Genomic DNA, 19,071 nt, shown 5'->3' on the forward strand with positions numbered 1-19,071 from the left:
CAGGCTAATCAGCTTCAACCTTCTGTTCAGCAAAATAGCTTTCTGGTTAACTGGAGAGTAAAAGTCAGTAATACACATGCCGCAAATTTAGGTTATTCATTTTGATATTCAGTTCAGTTCAATATCCCCATATAGTCATGTTGTTTAAATGTGTGCGATGCTCCTACATCAAAGAATTTTAAAATCACACTTTTTGCATCCATTTCACCTTCTGCGAAGTACTCCATTATCTGGGTATTCCTGTTGAAAACATAAGCCATGAAACAGCAAATTCCTATTTAAATTGCTGTTGTCAGACTTCAGAGTCAATACCCACAAAGAAAAAGTGGAGACTTAATTAATCCAGTTCACATCTCAGAACTTCTGCTTTCAGCTTTGAGGTCTCAGATGCAGGTTTTTCGTGACTGAACCATTCCTGTGGGCTCCCATGTGGACAAGAGTTCACTCTCTGTTTTTGTTTCAGGCATGGTGATAAGCAACAGACAGTTTAGGTAACCTGCCATTTGCAGTCTTGATCTAAGTGGAGCCCGATTCTTCCTCTGGAGCTTTAATGCTTATTTACATTAAGGTACTTTTCATGAAAAAGAATATCTTGCTTAGGGCAAATATGTTTAATGTTTACTGCATTTATTACATAGTAACTATTCTCCTTAAAAAAATATTTACCTCAATCTGAAAGCCTTCCTCATTTTAAAATAACACTAAGCTAGTTTACATAGGGACTTTACAATCACATTATTTTTCAATAACTTATTTTCATTGATCGGTCTAACAGTTTGACATGTTATTTATGAGCTACTGTGATGAATCACATCCGTTTCCAAGGTAAAGTAAGCAAATTCTCTGTTTATAGGATTAAAGTTGAAGGTCAGACTTTGATTATATTTTCTGTTCTACTACAGCAATATAAAGCAAGGCCTTTAGACTTCAGAATTGGCAACCAGTCATATGAGATGCTTTTATACTTAAAAATTGACCACAAATTTTGATTAAATCATAATTAACATCTAAGACGCAGGAAACCTAGCAGATAACTGCAATAGACTCTGAGATGAACTTATTTTGTGTTTTGAATACACATTTTAATTTTTTCTTACCTTGCAAAGAGGATTTATTTATTTTTAATCTTTTTTAAGAAAAGAGTTTATATCTACTGGAATGTGAGAGCTGGGAAAAGACTAACCTTCAATGCTTATGGTGTCTTGTGGTATTTATCTAACTCACTGGCCCACTGCTGTTGAACTTCTACCAGAGTATATTTATCAGTTAGCCATTGGCAGGTGAAAGTGAAATTTGCCTTGTCCAGAAATGTAATGTATAAACAACATTTAACCCCCCTTTTTAGCAACACATTATTAAAATCTGAGCTGGGGTCTCAGAGCTGCTGAAGCTCTGGCAACCTTAAATTGTAAAGGATGTTTTTGTGCAATGCAATAATTCATTGCCCACATACCCTCCACTCCAGTCAAAAACAATGCCCAGCATGCTCATACAGCCAAAGGGAGAGGGCACAGACGATGGAAATACTTGCATTAAAAGATAAATATGTGCTGATGAGAATCACATCCAAAACCTCCTTAATAAATTATTTAACAAAGGAAGCATGAAAGGGAAGATTGTGAAGTACATGCTTTCAGTGAGCTGCGGAAAGGTTGCTTAGGAAGCTTCTTGTGATACAATACGAGTATTGCTGCATTTAGATTAGAGATACTGACCTTGCTTCATCACCCAGCTTTATAAACCTGTCTCTACACTGCATGATTTTTTTGTCTTGGAAGGATTTATGTCAAATCATTTGTTACTGCATACGTTGTTGTGCCAAGACTTTGCAATTCCTGGCTTGTGACTGCAGCTATCATTTTAGGTCAGTCTTAGGGAATATTATCGGTGCATCCAGTGGAAACAGGATTCTCCCTTCAAACTAGAACTCTTCTTTAGAGAGGTCTGAATCATGGCAGGCTTTTCTATGGGCAGACTCTGTCCTCTATGAGCAAGGTGAAGAAGAACCCACTCACACAGGAACATCCCCATCCACAGGACTTTCTGGCGCTAGGTCTGTCCAGGCACCAGAACTAAAAGTGAACTTGTAGACCTTAGGAAGAATAAGTTAGTGCAGAAAGACAGAAACATAATCCATGCTGTGGCACCATGAGGAAGGAGGCAGCACCAGAAATGAGGCTGTGTGAAAATTGCTGTCTGTTACTATTATTGCCATAAATCTAGAGATCTCTCTAGTCCTCCTTCTGGAACCCATGTTGGCCCTTTTTAGCTCTCCTGGCACATTCCAACGGATGAAAAGGATTGAATTGACAAAGTAGACTGAGCTACCTCCTGGGTGTTGTAGCTTTAACTGTATTGAAGTATGGATGAGGATGAGCTGAAAACATACTAGAAAAGCCTGTCAGAGGTGACCGCCTTCAGGAGGTCAAGACTGGATGCAGAGCTCTCACAGAGTCCCAGAGAACTGATTAGTGACACAGTTATTCACAGTTTTGGAGACCCAAAGTGTGTCTATCTGATCAGACCTGAGCCTGAGCAAAAGGAGATGCATAAACACTCCAGTCCAGGAAAAACCTCAGGAAGCACAAACTCTGGAACCGTTTATCTCAGAGACACAATTTGTGCTATAGCCCATGCCTACAAATTGCTACATACCCCCATGCTAATGAGCTAGCTGAAATGGGAAATTAATCAAAAAGACAGAATGAAGGTTGTACCTGTTTCCTTCCCTGCTTATTTGGAGGCTTAGGAAGGGGCAAATTTACACCCCATAGAGAAGCCAAAAGTGAGGGTTTTGACAAAGGAGCAACTGCACCCTTCACAGCTCCTAAAAACCACCATGTAAATGCCTACCATCAGCTATGCACTAGTTTAGCAAGGCTTGACTCAGAGTTTATGCAGCTTGAACAAGAGGCAGAGTGGAGCCCCTGCGCCATTTTGTTCTCAGGGAGAGATATGGATGTCACACACAGCCTTGTCCTTACTGAAGAAAATTTTGCATTCTCTTCAGCAGTTCAGTCTTTATCTCCGAGTTTCTGCACCCACACCAATTAAATGATTCCATCTTTAGCACTAAAGAATTTGTCTTGTAAAATAGGTCTTCAGCTTTGAAGTCTAGTGCAATTAAAATCAAATACTGCTAATTAGGAATGCAGTGCATCAGTTAGTACTCAAATGAATTCTGTTAATGATTTAGGACTACTTTCATGAGCAAGAATTTTCAGGACTGGACTCCATATTCATTAAGGGAGAGCCTGTTTTTATGCCTAACTTGCAAACAGCAGATGGAACACAACAGGATCCTTACACAGCATAAAAGTGAGCACATAGATAAGGACTTATAGGATCAGAATCTTCCCAAACACATTGCTTGTACTTCACTGATTTCTACTAACAAGTATTAAGCTGTGTAGTTTTCTTGTGTGCTGTGACTTTTGACAACAATAAAATGTTCCCTTTTTCCATATGACGCAGCCAGGTCCAGATGTGCTATTTTGGTTTGAGATGGTTAAACTTTTTTTTGTTACTATGGAGATTATCTACTGAATGGTTTACTTACCGCCTCAAAGCTGTCATCACGTACTGTTTAATTTATAGAGCTGGTCCAAATCTCTGTGGAAAAAAAAGTCACCAATATTTCTCACAACTTTCTTTGATTTATTTTTCAGTGTCAACCAAGACATAACATTTATTATGATTCACCTCAGCATGATGACATTTCATTATTCTTACTGAAGAAGATGTTCCTGAAAAAAAGAGATCAAAATCTCTTTAGCCTCCTGGATATCACATAATAAATGAGGGGGTCTGTTTTTCCTCAGTGCCTCAATAAGAAGTGTTTATGTTTCAGGACCAAGCCCCCACAGAATATTTACAAAATTTGTTGCGAGGTGTTGAGACATAAACCTGAAGTTCAAAACTTACATCAAATACCAATGAAGACCTATAAAATATAGTGTAAAACAAAAAGAAGAAAAAATTATAAATGTTTTTAAGAATTACTGAAATCCTTAAGTGTCTTCCCTATAAATAACACATAAAATTCATTTTATCAAATGGACTTTGGTGTTAACCTCCTAAATATTATAAATTAATTAAATTGCAGTGCGCTAAAATAAAAGAGCTAAATATTCTAGAGTTGCTATAGATAGCCAACCAAAGCCCATTACACTCTTCCTTGAGCAAGCAAGAGAGAGAGAGACTTAAAATAACATCTGCTTTACATAAGAAATTGTTATCAGAAGCTAAAACCCTAAACTGAAAGTTACTTTGAATTTCATTATGGTAAATGAATATGAATTTATTTTATTATGGGGAAAAATGTCTTCCAGAAATCTCATGGAAAACAACCCAGAGTAGGAGATGTTTAAAATAAGAATAGCCAGATGATATTGACTATAGGTCCTTAGAAAACAGCATCACCTTCATGATTTCATAATAACACTTGTTTTACCTCATTCCATGATCTATAAGGCATACTAGCATTTTATTGCTTCAGAAAGATTAAGAAAAGTATCCTGATATACTTATATATAACTGATACTTGTCAAAGCATGCATGTTTACTTTTCTGTGTATTTTTGTATATTAGCATTAAGAAATTGATATTTAAATTTGTACTGAAACCGAATAAATTCCATCTTATATTAAGCACTGTATGCAGAAGGAAGCAGAGTCTTGGAGGCATTTCTATTCTGGGTCTCAGATCTCTTCTCAAGTCATACAAAGGCAGATGTCACAGGGGTCATATAAAGGTCTCTACTCTGATACGAGCTTTAAGGACAGCCTCTGTGGGAACACACATGTTGAAAGGTTGTGTGCTTTAAAAACGTGAAACCTAGCTTGAATGCTAGGACACAAGCCGTTATACAATATCGAGTTCTTATAAAATAGTTTGTGGTGGCTGAGGAAATGTATTCTACAAAACAAACATTTCATTGCTGGAATCAAGTTCATGCATCAGTGTGAGGTGTCAGTGTATCACACAGCTCAGAAGCATAAAGCTGTTTGGTTTCCTCACCTGTATGTTTTCTTAGTCAACCCTGCATCGGAAAACGTCCTTCTCTTACTTCTACCCAGAGTCATACTCCTCTCTCACTTTTCCACTCACACATGGAATGTCAAATGACTACTTATTCCCTTGGATTTTGGACTAGGGCCAGGGATCTTGCTAGTTATGTCTTCACAGTGCTAGCTATTCAGACTTTGTGCCGCTGAACTACTGTCATAAATTTAGGGTATTTTTTCACTAGGTGATTTTTAGCCATGCTATTCCCTGTTCCAGCTGCCACTGCATTACACAAACACGGAGGTCAGCACAGAGCAGAGGAGAGGTGCAATGGTGGGAATAAAAGGCTCGAAGAGGGGCAAGAACTTTTTATACCAGCAGCAGCTTCAGTTTGCATCCTATTACAGGCTCACTCAATCTTCCTCAAACAGTCCTTTGCTCAGGTCTATATATCTCCAGCTGTGGCTTCTATTGTCTCCAGCTATTTTGTAACTTGACACTTAATTTGCCTTTCATTTCACCAGAAGGGAAGAGTTTTAACACATCTGTTGGTCTTAACATGTTCTGCAGTTTGCCCACAGTTCAAAGGGTCATGTGGTGTCTGTCTTAATCACTGCTAGGTCAGTAATGAGAAAGCTCTACAGTGAATAGAGAAGTTGTTTCTAATTAAAGAAATAAGTATTTCATTGTCTCAGCCAGTCTGAAGGTTATCAGGAGATGACAGTGAATGTGTCCCGCTTCTGCTTTGTAAGTCAAGGTTGGAGTCACAAAATGGGACCTGTCCATGCTCCATACCAGGACTGCACAGGTAGGAATGGGGAAGCCCTGGAAGCATGGGGTATCTGGGGTAGTGTACTACTTTGAAACAAACCAGTGGGAGGCACAAAGTCAGAATAGCAATTTAATAGGGAAATTAAAGAAAATGAAAAAAACAAGAAAAGAAAACACTGGTTCAAACTGACATAGTCAGGATACAACCTGACACCCTGTTAGTCAGGGTGGCGGTAGAAGTCCAATAAAATGGGGGCTGCAGTCCTCCTGAAGTGATGGATGTGGTTCTGTTGAAGCAGTGATCCCATAGAAAGGGCCTGCTCTTTCTCAGAAGGTCCAGTGGTGGCTCCTGTCCTCTGGAAATCCAGTGGAAAGGGTGTGTGTGCTACGGAATCTCAGATTATATCCAGGATGGAATGCTTGGTTCCTCCCTCTGGGTGGAGCATCTCACAATGGAATGATGAGTCATGAGGCCAGGCGTTGATAGGCTCATTAACAGAAGGTAGTCAGGAGGGAGAAGGCAAGGAAACACTGCCCCTCCTGGTTTCAACAGCTCATGAGGATGGTAATAGAACACACTGCAACCCAGGACAGGTCGATAGTAGGTGATAGGTCAGGCTTGTAGCACAAATTAGTTAGGAGGGTTAAGACGGTTTTTTTCTTCCAGGAAGAGAAAAAAGCCAAAGAGCATCTGAAGGCTATAATTAGAGCTTGGAAGTAAAAAACTGAAACTGGTCAAGGAGTTAAAACCATGGAGCACTGATGGCAAAAGGAGCAAGTGATGACTGTGTGAAGGCAGGTGGTAGAAGCACTGGTGTGTGAGTGACACTGGAACCCCTCCTCACAACCAGGGGTGTCTCTGCCAAGCAGCCAAGCTCTGCAGTACTGGAGCCAAGGGGCTCTCCCCGCACGGTGCCACTGCTGCTGCCACAGGGCTGACTCCCTTTCTGAGCTCTCTAGCTCTCAGCACACATATCTCTGCACCTGACTCCCTTGTGCAGTACAGATTGGCCTTAAGACTCTTTTACGTCACTCTGGGAATGAAATACAAATAAATCCAGATTAAGGTTTTTTTCTACAGACAGTGTGGGATAAAGCTTTACTTTCCCCAATATGCACACACTCACACACCACATATGTACACGCCTGTTTGAGTTACCCTATTTTTACAGATTCAAGGCCAGCCTTAGACAAGTTACCCTGTTGTAAGTATATATGCCTCGTCATTCTCTATCTGATCAACAATGCATGCAACTTGTCCTGTCAATTATGACATAGTTGAATTTGGCCCACAAAAATTATTAGCATCAGTAGTATTTTTTAATTCCACATTTGTCCAAAGATCTTTGGCAACAGCATAAATCGTTGCCAAAGCTTAATGCTAATCTCCTGAATTTTGAAAGCACAACAGGCAAAGTCAACCCCTGAATATATCTGAGACACAGGCATTCAAGACACAAACATTTGCAGGAAATAACAAAGCCCTGCTATTTCTTTAGTAAAATAATAGCACTAGTGCTGAACAGAGAACAATTTTAGAGAACAAAAAGGTAGTGAGATTAAAAATACACCTGATTAAATGGGACTTTTTGTTTTGCCAAATGCCTGGGTTTTTTTGCTAGAAACAGATAGTTCCCATCAATTGTGCGGGTCAGAATTTGTGGGAATGAAACCAAATGAAAATATAGGACATGATTTTTTGCAATGGGTGGCCAAGCAGTTAGTTATATGCAGTGCTGCCACAATCGAGATTTGGTTTCTATTTGCTGATGAGTGAATTCCAAACCAGGGGAGGCATGGGAAGCTTGCAATGATCTCCCTTGGGTGCCCCTCATTCTCCTGCCAAAACTCAGGAATACCTTAAGCACAATTTGTTTTTAAAAACAAGTTCTTCCTTTTAGCACAGCTCATGATGTTCCAAATGAATGGCTGAGTCCTACTGCTAAGTATGATGTCACATCCCCTAGTCAACCTTTCCCCATTTAGACACACAGTGAAATTAAAATTGCATTTAGGCCAGTGCACAAAAACCCAGACTTATTTCCAGAATTACACTGCAAAAATTAAGAGTTTAATTGCTTGGCAAAGCAAGCTTCTCACTCTGTATTTATTTGTCTTTTTAGTTGATGAAGATACAATCTCCTGCAAGCTTTCAAAACAGTATTTCCAAACAGTAAAGCCAGGATCCAGGAAACAGAACTGAAAGGGACAGAACTATCCCTGGTGACAGGTAATAGTAAGGAGATAAAAGGAGTTCAGACAAGACAGGAAAGATCATATTTTCAGCTAATATGACTATCACAAAGCATTGATACACCTTTTAATAAAAATCTTGGCATTTATAGTGTTTCACATGGCCTGCCTAATAAAACATGGAGAAACATGCCTAGCATCCCAGACAACTCCTCGAGGCTCAGAGCTGTTCTCCACTTGCACCATGCAAGCATCCGTGAGACATGCCCACCCACTCCCTGATGTTAACAGGAGTACAAACCCCAATTCAGCCCTCTTCTCACCCTGTGTGTGGCATAAGATGCACTAATTCCTAAACACCACTGATCCCAGGCTCAAGCACTGTGGCAGCAGCTGAACAGCCCAAATCATAAATTATCCCTTTGCAATGGCTGATGAAATTGGGCTTGATTCTCACATCACTTACACAGAAGGCTTGCACCAGTAGAACTGCATGGATTTTTACTGAGCTATATTTGATTCACTCCAGTGTAAACAAGAAGCAGCTTTACTCAATTACTTTCCAAGTTAGGGGGTTCTCTGGCAGAGCAATATGAGTAAGGGTGCATCAGCTGCCTGAGTGCCTTGCCCACAGCAATGCCAAACACTACCACTGTCATCTGCTTTGTATTCTTCCAAGTCTCCAAATCATATTTTAAAAAGGACACAGAAAAGTACCATTAAGAATCCATCCCCATCAGCTGGTCAGTCCCATTCTAACACACTCCTGTCATGATTACCAACACATTACACATGTGGGGTATAAAGACAGCACTGTTGATGTTTACCTGGTTGGTTTATAGGCAATCAAATGTAGATGTTGAGAATACCCCTCCATCTTGGTCCTTCACTCTTCCCTCTCAGCACTAGTAGAGTTACTAACATGATATGTTGGCACAATCAGCTGCTTAAGCAATATTTGCTGAGAAGCAGTTCAAAGGACATACATGGTGTGCCTGTGTGTGCATGAAAGATGATCCTGAAGAGGTAAGAACATGGACCACCTCACTTCTTCTTGAATGTGTACTCTTCCTTCTGTGTGTTGAGACTTTCTTACGTCTCCCAGTCCCTTTGTTCCTTGGTATAGTTGGCCACAGTAACATGGGAAATACATACATATTTAAGGGACAAGAGGGAATGGTGTGACAAAGAATTGCCTCTTCCAAAGAACTACTCAAAAATATTGCTTGGTAAAAGAAAAATATGTCAAGTTTCCCTTCCTTCTTTCTAATCCATATTTTTCATCATACCCTTTTTTCCTCTAAGACATACTTTTTCTCTGTCTTTTCTCTTAAATTTCTCTACATTTTTTCCTAAGCTTTACCTCAGACATTTTATCTAAACTGTGAAGTTTTAGCTAATACAACTGGACTTAAAGTTCAGGTACGGTGGTGTTCTTAGTATGAGAATCACAAGTAAACAAACCAAAACAGGAGGTAGGCTTTCCAGCTTACAAAAGAAAAACCAAGCAGAGACTAGCATTCTGGTTCCAGGTTTGAATAGTGTATGGCCTACCAGGGTTTGGCCTCTGACATAATCAGCAGGAACAGCTGTAATAATATCCAAAAGACAATCTGCCAATTAATTATTCTCTAAAAGCCACTCCTCTTGTCCATGACTACTCTGGAATTTGTGTACTGTATGGTGCTGGTCTTCAGCTAATAGAGCAAAAAGACCTCTTCTTTCATGATGAGAATATTCATCTAAGTAGAGGAACCTCTAGTCTGGCTTGGTCCCATCTGCAGACAATTGCATCTAGATATTCTCTGCATTGGTAACTTAAAATTACCCTTATAGAGTAGTGGTTTCTGCTCTTGATATTTTGATATTCAATATCATATTCATTTTCTCATCCTCAGAGTTCCCAGTACAAGGCATGTGCCATTCTGAAGTGTCAGAGATGTAAGGAGGAATTTGAGCACTTCACTGATGACATAAAAGGGCTTTAAAATAGGTATTATTCCACATCAGAGTGGGTGCATTTTGGAATCCACTGCATGCTCATATGGAATGTCTTAGATATATTTTCAAAGACTGCAGTATATAAATAAAACCTACTAAAAATAATGGAAAGTACTAGAAAAAAAGAAATGCATGCTGCCCACTGCAGGGTAAAATCCAGCATTGTATTAAATAGTAGATATATATGTTTTCACCATTCTCCTTCTATAAACTGAATCTGTTACATAATTATTTAATTTCAATCTTTTACTTTAAGTATGCATTAAAATTTAGAAATATATATGGTTAAAAAACTCCAATGAAAAATTAAGAAACAGTAAAATGAAGGAAATCTATTTAGGGCACCACATATTAATCTATAAACATAATTCATATGAAGTCTGGGGATCCAGAAAACAGGATCCAAGATATTGATCATCATCCTCACTACAGAAGCACAAATTTGTGCCAAAATTCTCTAGTGTTTTGAGCTGCACGTGCACATAGTACAGAGACGCTACGATCCCCAAACTGTCGCTGTCTCCTACTGGCCACCCTCTGAATATATCTAGCATCCACCTAGTGTAAAACCCTCTGTTTCAGAACAAAGAATGACCTGGATGATGCAAGCTATTTGGTTTTTTAAGAACATCAGAGAGTTAGTAAGAAAACAGTAACTCAAGAGTGTATCACTTGAAAGAAACACAACTATTCAATAAACAGAAATACGAGAACAAAAGGAATATAGGGCCTGAGGGCAGGATGGAATTTGTTCTTCTAAGACTATTTGGATTCCCAGGTTAAGTTTATGAACTTTGGTTCTGAAAATAGTTGCTGAACATTGTGGAAAATAAGGATTATTAGGAACTGGGGAATATTTCTCATAAACTGCTTGTTTTCTTGTTTAAATGGAAAAGGTTCAGAGATGAATGGGTGGCAAGCCATGACTTTATACGGTCCTAATTACATACCTTCTTCAATTGTGATATCTCCTAATTCTAACATCGGCTCTTTGCCTTAACTATATCTAATTAAGAAGCTGATGCAGACTAGATTGTTACCATTAAAAATTGGGATTTTTTAATTTAAAACAGCTTTGGTGCCTGATATGTAGATATGAAAGATTAGTAAAATTTGCTCACCTGGACAAGAAAGGTTTATAACAAGAAAGGTTTTAATGTCCATTCAAGAATCTCCCAACCAATCAAACAAAAAACCCCTCACCAGTGTAGTTTCTCAGAGGTGGATATTATACTGATGTGCTACAAATCATGGAACTGCTGCACAATACTCTGGTGTGTGCACTGTGTGTGAATGAGCAACAGAGAGACTTTTTGGCCTTTGCCATGCTATTCCCACAATTTTACAAGGGGGAAACTCAGGAGCTGTTAGATGTTATCTCACTGCAAGATGACTGTCGCATAGAAATGTGAACGTTACAAATTCACTGCTGTGAATTTTAAGCAGGGCATCAATTTTCTGTAATTAATGAGCTGGATGCTAGTCAGCCTTTGAATCATGCTTCGGGTAGCTCCTACCGGGTGGTAAAACAGCTTGTGAAGAGTCAGGCACAAGGCTGAATCTGATAGTACTCGAGAGCCCCACGGTAGCCCCTGGCAGCGTCCCTGGCAGAGCTGCCGGCAGTGACACTCCTCTGCGGCCGGCCGAACTCCAGCTGCAGTGTTGTTTTCAGCTGGGCTGAGGCATGTTGTAATGCCTGGAGGTACAAACTGCAGGCATTTTCCCTGCACTGGAGAACTAGAGAGATGCGCTTTAAGGCTATAGTCACAGTTAAGCAAGGATTGTAAAGCATGCGGTGCGTGTGGGCAGGAGACATTTACTTAGGTGGAAGGAGTTCATAACTGTATGTTTCTGCGTAACTTGCCTGCCATTAATCAAGGAGAGCTTTGAAATTAGTCGCCTCGATAAGAAAACTAGAAGGAAAATACCTCTTAACCCATCCAAAAGCAGAGGGCATCCTGGCCCGGCGGCGCCGGTAACCGCCCGCTCGGCCGGCGAGGGGAACCCGGCGCTGTATAACCCTGCCCGGTGCTGCCGGCCGCCCTTCTACCTTCATTGATGCGTTTTGCTTCGGGCACAGAGGCGTGGGTGTGATGTTTAAAATTATGCAGACTGGAATTTTTTCTATATATACTAGTTTAAATTACTACCTACAATGGGTAGGAGGGAACAATAGGACTTTGCGGTGCGAGGTGATATGCGGTGGAATAGGATTAAGGAGGACAATAATTATATGGAAGAATCTTGTTTCCTAACCTCCTACGTGATGAGGTGTAAAGCGTAACTGTAAATTACAATTAGCCGGAGAATAAAGGTTTCCTCGCGAGCGGGGTGGAATTTCATCGCGGTGTATCGATGAATTTTAAACCCGAGAGGCTTGATCGGCACCGCCGAGCTGCGGCTCTGCCCCACAGGAGTCATTCTGCGAAGGGACAGAACCGGTGCCGGGGGCAGCGCTAAGAGGGAGAGCAGCGCCGGGGACTGGGGCTGTGCGGGGCTCGCAGCGGAGCGGAGGGGCGCGGAGGGGCGCGGATGGGCGCGCAGGGGCGCGCAGAGGGGCGCGGAGGGGGGCCGCTCCCGTGGCGGCGGCGGCCCGGGCTCGGCCTCCGCCGCTGGCAGGAGAGGGGCAGCGGCTAATCGGATTGGGTAGGCTCCCGTAATCCCAGACCGATCGGCGCTGGTGTCTCTCTCTCTCCAATATCACTAATGTCACTTCTATTAGCTGCATTAGACAGATGTTCAAAAGCTCCCTCTCGCTCGCTCGCTAAATCTGATCCCCCTGTAATACTTTCACTGGTATTAAATCCACATGCACCCACTCTTATTCCCTCCCCCCGACACCCCTCCTCTCCCCACCCCCGCCATCCCTTTTACTTTCCTGAGTGGACCCTGGCTCCGTTTGATCGTCTTTTCCAGGGCAAAACGAGATCTTCTGGCGAACAGACAATGTTACTGCCTGGGATGTCACTATTGCTGGCTACTCAGAGGTTTTGATTCCACGTTCGTAAAAGACAGAATTGTGAGACTTACCTCTTCGATGCACGATTGCAATTACTGTTGGGATGCTCTAGATCTCCCTATATAAGTTTATAGATGGATAAACACACACGCATCTGTGTAGAAAGATCAGATACATACATTCAGCAGGTGCATCTTCCCAGTTTGTTTATCCGGACCAACATGTCTTTCCTCTAACTCTTCTTTTAAAAAAGGCTAGGGAACATCCAGCCAAACGGGCTTTTAACTTCTTATTCTTGTTCTGGATTAGTGTTCCTTGACACTTTTTCCTGCTTCAGTTCTACAGTTCTTCCTTACTTTTTGCAGTCCTTTTTCGTTGTACTCGCCTTTCCCTCTTACAGGGTCACAATCCCCTTTGTAACTGTGTGTTTTATTCCACACCCCCCCCCCCCCCCCAGCTGTCCTTTTGTTGTTTTCTCCGACTAGCCCGCAGAAATGAAACACATATGCAACTCTGTCTCCTTGCATTTTCAGATGTTTCTCTCACTATTGTCTGCTCATTGAAAGTGCAAAGTGAAAACAGATGTATAAAAGATAAAAAATATACACATACGCACACCAAGTCCATGGAATAGAGAATAAATCTGGTATATCCCAGCAGAAAGAAAGAAAAATAGAGAGATAGAGAGAGAGGGAAAGAAACGAGAAGAAAGAAAGAGAGAAAGAGAGAACGAGAGAAAGAGAGAAAGAAAGAAAAAGAAAGAAAGAAAGAAAATATGCACCTCAGGTTCTTAATTAGCAGAACAGGGCATTTTCATGAGATTTGATCATTTCCCTCTGCCCGGACAAGAAGAAATCAATGGGGCAGGAATCTATAAATCAGTCAGCATGTCAGGACAAATCAAAATAATGCTTCTATTATTTCAATCAATAAACCATTTTTATACCTAACATCTGATCTACACAGTGTGTTTGTGTTGGAAATTTGCAGATCCGCTTTGCACAAAAACAAACTATTAACATCCGTGTCAATCATATTTGTAACTGTTTGAAATGGCCGGAGATTTCAGCGCGGGGCTGACTGAAAAATTCCGGGAGAAACAGAAATGCGCGGGGGGCGGATCGCGATGAAAACACTTCCAAAAGTTAGTCGCTTCTTTATTGTTTGTCCTCCTCCCTTTCCCCCCAGCTCCTGCCTCAGCCCTGAGCTTTGCGAGCGGCTGAGCCGAGAGGGCCAGGTGGGGAGGAGGAGAGGTGGGTGGGGAAGCGGGGAGGGCAGGCAGGACCCCACCGTGTTCCTGTCCCGCGGTGCCCCAGAGCCTACAGGGGTCCGGCTGTGCGGAGTCGGGTCTGCGGCGCGCCCCGCAGGTGCAGTCGCCAGCAATCACCAGGCCAGCCCAAAGCCTCGGGCAGCTCGCGCAGGCGGGAGGCTCTTGGCTGCCGGAGGGAAGAGCAGCCTCATGCTCGCCGGCCCGCTCCCTTCGGGCCAGGTCTGCTCAGCGACTCCTCCACTACCTGTCTGGAAACCCCTCCAGCCCCAGACAGGAATGGGAAAGGTGCCAGATGGGTTTCCTCTACATCTTGCTGTACAGTGCTTCGCCTTGCTTGTTTGCAAATCCACCAAATAATTCATGCCAAACAACCATTTAGAAACCATTTTCTTTGTTTCTTTGAAACCCTACTGTACAGCTCCATCTGCCTGATATAAATGAATAATCCTTCTTGATACCATTCCTAATCCATTTCTTTACAGTCGAATTGGAAAGGGGGGTGGAGGTGGGATTAATCATCTTTAAAAATGGAAACCCCCAAACAGCCACAGATCCGGCATATTTATTGCTCCAAATTAAACAGATGTCCCCTCACCCAACCCCCTCCTTTGTGGCTGGATTTAGGACAAACAGGGGCATTTCTCAGAACCAAAATCCTATGCAAAATTCTTTGGAGTTCAGAGCCTGGATTGTTTTTTTCAAGGGCTAAGTAGCATCAGGCATTACGCATATGTCTCAATCAATCCTTCATTAGACAAGAGAAGGAAGACGAAGAAGAAGAGCAAGGAGGAGATTTTGGCCCTGTCGAAGGGGGCTAGTCCCGCACTGCCCTGGGTGCCCATCCCTGCAGCCCTTCACTTCCCTCCCCTGCCCGGTCCCTCCCGGTTTGTTCCATGTCGCCGCATTACAGTGGGCACGGGGCGATCATCTGTAATTCATTGTTTGTTTGGGAGGGAGAGAAGAGTAGAGAGCGAGGGGGAGAGCGAGTTGCAACTGGAAAGGTTGCAGATTATGTTGGTTTGTGTTGGTTTGTTTTTTGGTTTTGTTTTTGGGGTTTTTTTGCCCCACGAATGATAAACAGGGTGGGGAGATTCTGTTTTGATAGATTCTGTTTTCCCTTCTTTTTCTTCCTTTTCATTTATTCTTTCTCAAAGTGCTAATATTTTTTCACTATAAGGATGACTTGTGTGCGCCCCTGACAAGGCATCTCGGAACAAAGAACATTTGCACCTCTTCTCTTGGACAATCAGCGCGTGCTAACACCAGGCACCGTTGCTCTGCCCCTACCCCAACGCCCCTCGGGTTTTGTTTTGTTTTCCTTGTCTTCTAATTTCTTCTTCTTCTTCTTCTTCTTTTTTTTTTTTAATTTAAATTTCCTAATCGAATTTCTTCATTCCCTCCTTGTTATTTTCATAGATGTTCTATTTCCCGTCTTCCCTCTCATTTCCAGATCAAACGAAGCTTGCCTATCCTCCCCGGGTGGCGGGACCGGGGGATTGGGATATTACTAGAAAGCCGTATTCCCACAGTCAAAAAGGAAGAGAAAGGGAAAAGTCTCAGGATTTAACGCAAAACGCTGAGGAAATCGGTGGACATCGGCGGGCAGCCCCGGCCGGCGCACGGCGACCTCGGCCCCCGCGCGCGGCCGCTGCTGCGGGGGACTCCGCTGCCCGCCGGCCACTGTTCGCACTCGCCATCAGCCCCGCCGCACTCGGGGCCACCCCGCACCCGGCTCGGGCGGGGCTGGCGGGGCGGGAATGGCGAGCACTCCCTGCGCGTGTAGCCGTGGGCTTCCTCCTCTGTGCCCGTGCCCACCGCCCGCGCATTTGGGCAGTGCAGATTTAGGTCCTCTCCTTAACACAGCAACAAAGGGGGAGAGAGAAGATTGACAGCAGATGCTTAGTTTTTTGAATCTCAGAGATGGTACAAGTACATTCTCGGCCGAAAAAAGTATCAGCTATAATTAATGGATGAATTTGTCGCCGTTGTTACTGTTATTGTTGTTGTTGTTGTTATCGGATAGGCTGTCCGGTTCCGAGACGAGACCTAAACATTTTTTTCAGTTTCATAATTTCAAACCGAGTTAAGTGCTGGATCATCAGTTTTTCCCTTTGTCTGCCCCAGTTGTAAATAATGGCTTTGAGATTAGCTAATTATGGCGCATTTATCACTGATAGAGAGGAAATAAATCAAAGCCGGGTTCGAATTTTCAAACTCACTAGTAGAGAGATGCATAGCAACTCTATCTGCAGCAGATAGGTGCTGTTTAAATTACTGAGGCTATAGAGTAAACCACATCCACGTCACTTTAAAAAATGAAGATTTTATTTATACATACCAGTTGTGCCATTAAGTGGAGGTTTGGGGTAATTTTTTCAGTCTGGTTTTGTAAAAAAGTGCTGCAGTCTGAAGCCAGCAACGTTGACATGTCGTATTAACAAACTTCTTGTAATAAAAGCAGAATATAGAGGAGACAAACAGAAAGATGTGAGAGAGAGAGAGAAGGAGAGAGAGATGCAGATAAAAGTCCTGTCAAAAAGACCGCTTATTATTTTTCCTGTTACTAGATTACACAGAACTCTGTATTATATATGTATATTATATATACATTTACAGAAACTAACATTCATGTCAGTTACTGTATTTTTAAGAATTTCACTAGCCTTCACATCCTCCTGTCCTCCCCACAGCACAGCGCTTTTTGTAGTCATTCAGAATTTTGAAACATTTATCCTCAGGGGTGGGAGTTAGATAAGTATATGCCAGAAAGCAACAAGCCAGCTTCTAGGGGAAGAAACCATGTAGCTCTTCAGAAAAAGTAAGAGTCTGCAGAAGAAAATTCGGAGCCCCAGCCAGAACACCTACAAGCCCCCCACAGACACAGGCGGACACACACACACACGTACGCAGTCCACCCCAAAAAGCACCTCTCCACCTGGAAACAGGCAGAGACCGCCCCCGCCGGCCCGCAACCCTCCATCCTCTTGACCTCCGTCCCCGCGCCCCTCGCTTCGCCTCGCCCGCCCCGGGCCGTACCTCCGCCGGGCTCCGCGGCCGCTGTCCGCGGCGGCAGCCGGACTCTCCGGCCCCAGGGCTGCCCGAAACGCGGGGCCGCGGCAGCCTCCACAGCCCGGCCACCGCTGCCACGCGCAGGTGGCCAAAGCTCCGAGTGCCGAACCCACCGGATGACACCGCCTCCCCCCTGCCTTTTAGACAAGAACCTTGTAATTAATTTCAAGTTATTCCGCGTACCGTATCATTAAAAACAGTCTGGGGAACGGCTTCAGACCCCGGGAGCGGGGGATGGGGAAGGGGAGGGCGATTTGCATACAGCTTTGTCTTTACCGCGGATTGCGCTGGCGCGGGTTATACCGCTAATTGCACCAAACTACCGAGCACATCGGCCTCCACCGCGCTCCTGAGCCCGGCTTCCCCACGCAGCTCCGGGCCGGCGGCCCCCGCCGCGGAGCCCCCCGAGGTCAGACCGTGCCGCGGCGGCCGCGCTGCCCTGCGGGGGGAGCGCCGTGGCTGGGCGGGCTCGGGCAGCGGCGGAGCAGCAGCGCGGCCCCGCGGCGGCCGGGGGCAGAGCCCGCGGCCCGGCCCGGCTCGGCCCGGCCCATCCCGTCCCGTGGGGTCCTGCTGCCACCTGGTGGGCCGCCACCGAGCGCAGCCGAGCGCCACCGCACCGCGGCCGCGCAGGCTGAGCGCCCCTCCGGCCCCTCACGGGCGGCACGCCGGCGGGTGATGGGCGCTTCTGCTGCCGCCCCCAGCCCGGCCCTAAACTGGAAAGTGATTTTGCCGGGCGGTGGCAGGGCTCTTGAAGTCACGCTGGCTCTTTAGAGAAGGCCCTTCCAGGAGGCCCCGCGCGGTGAACAAAAGAGAGGGACCGAGGGATAACGCGACAGCCTCTATTTTAGGAGGTGTAGTGAGCACTATTTTCTTCTGCCTCCCTTTCGGTGACCAGACTTGCCACATCATGCTTACTACCAAGTGGAGCCTTTATCCAAGGCTGCATTTTCTCCTTCATGATTTTGGAGGAACGTGCGGCATCTCATTATGAAATACAACTGTGATGAAGGGCAGAGATCAGGAGAGGGACAAGAGCACAGGAAGCATCACACCTACTGCCTCAGCACCCATATAGTTCTCTCTTGAGTAATCTGGTGTGTGATGATTGCAGAGTAAAAGTACTAAAAAGACATACATTTTCAGTAGAATAGTCCTTTCTTAAGAAATTTTGCTTAAGTCTTGTGGTGAATGAGTTGAGATTATCTTCAGCCTTGCTAGTATCAAGAATGAACAAAATACATTTTTACTTTTAAAGAAACAATCCTCTGCATACCTTCAGTATTTGTACTAGTCTGAGATTAGAAAATTCTGCTTCTTATCTCCTTCCCTGAGCTGGCCCTTTCAGAAAAAACAGTTGTTGACTGTAGCTAGGCCAGCGGTATATCTGCGCACAAGATCATCACACTCTTGTGTCAAATGAGTGCCAGGATAGAATTCCTCAGCAATTAACAATCCAGAACCTGAACACAAGCCCATTTTATGATCCATTTAAGCTAATAAGGAGTCACTGGTCATTTCTAGCAGGGCCTAAGATGGATATCCGGTAAATCACTGTGTTTAAACTACAGCTCACCTGCCAGACACGTTGCTGAGCAACTGTGCAGATCCAGAAGGAAACCAGTTCTCAGTGGGTCCCAGATCACAACTGGTTTCCTAAGGACACTTGCAGCACAAGCTTGGGATTGTCTTGCCTAATTGTTAGTTTGATATAGTTAGTTATCATTAGCTTGGTATAATCCACTATGAGAAGGTTTTTCTCTATGGCAGATCAAAAAGCCACAATTCTTACTTCCATTACTGT

At 43.7% G+C, this 19,071-nt stretch overlaps 1 long non-coding RNA gene across 1 annotated transcript in view; it reads right to left on the reverse strand.

Moving 5' to 3' along the window:
- LOC125320387 overlaps positions 1 to 17,649 on the reverse strand; it is a 52,867-nt gene extending 35,218 nt beyond the window's left edge. Inside the window, exons 1-4 of the long non-coding RNA XR_007201097.1 lie at positions 17,238 to 17,649; positions 16,540 to 16,643; positions 13,003 to 13,085; positions 3,560 to 3,612 (exon numbers count right to left, since the gene is read on the reverse strand). This is a non-coding gene — a long non-coding RNA (uncharacterized LOC125320387). The remainder of the gene's footprint in view (positions 1 to 3,559; positions 3,613 to 13,002; positions 13,086 to 16,539; positions 16,644 to 17,237) is intronic.
- Between the last annotated feature and the right edge of the window lie 1,422 nt (positions 17,650 to 19,071).

The sequence above is a fragment of the Corvus hawaiiensis genome, chromosome Z (genome assembly GCF_020740725.1).
Source record: "Corvus hawaiiensis isolate bCorHaw1 chromosome Z, bCorHaw1.pri.cur, whole genome shotgun sequence".
NCBI lineage: Eukaryota > Metazoa > Chordata > Aves > Passeriformes > Corvidae > Corvus > Corvus hawaiiensis.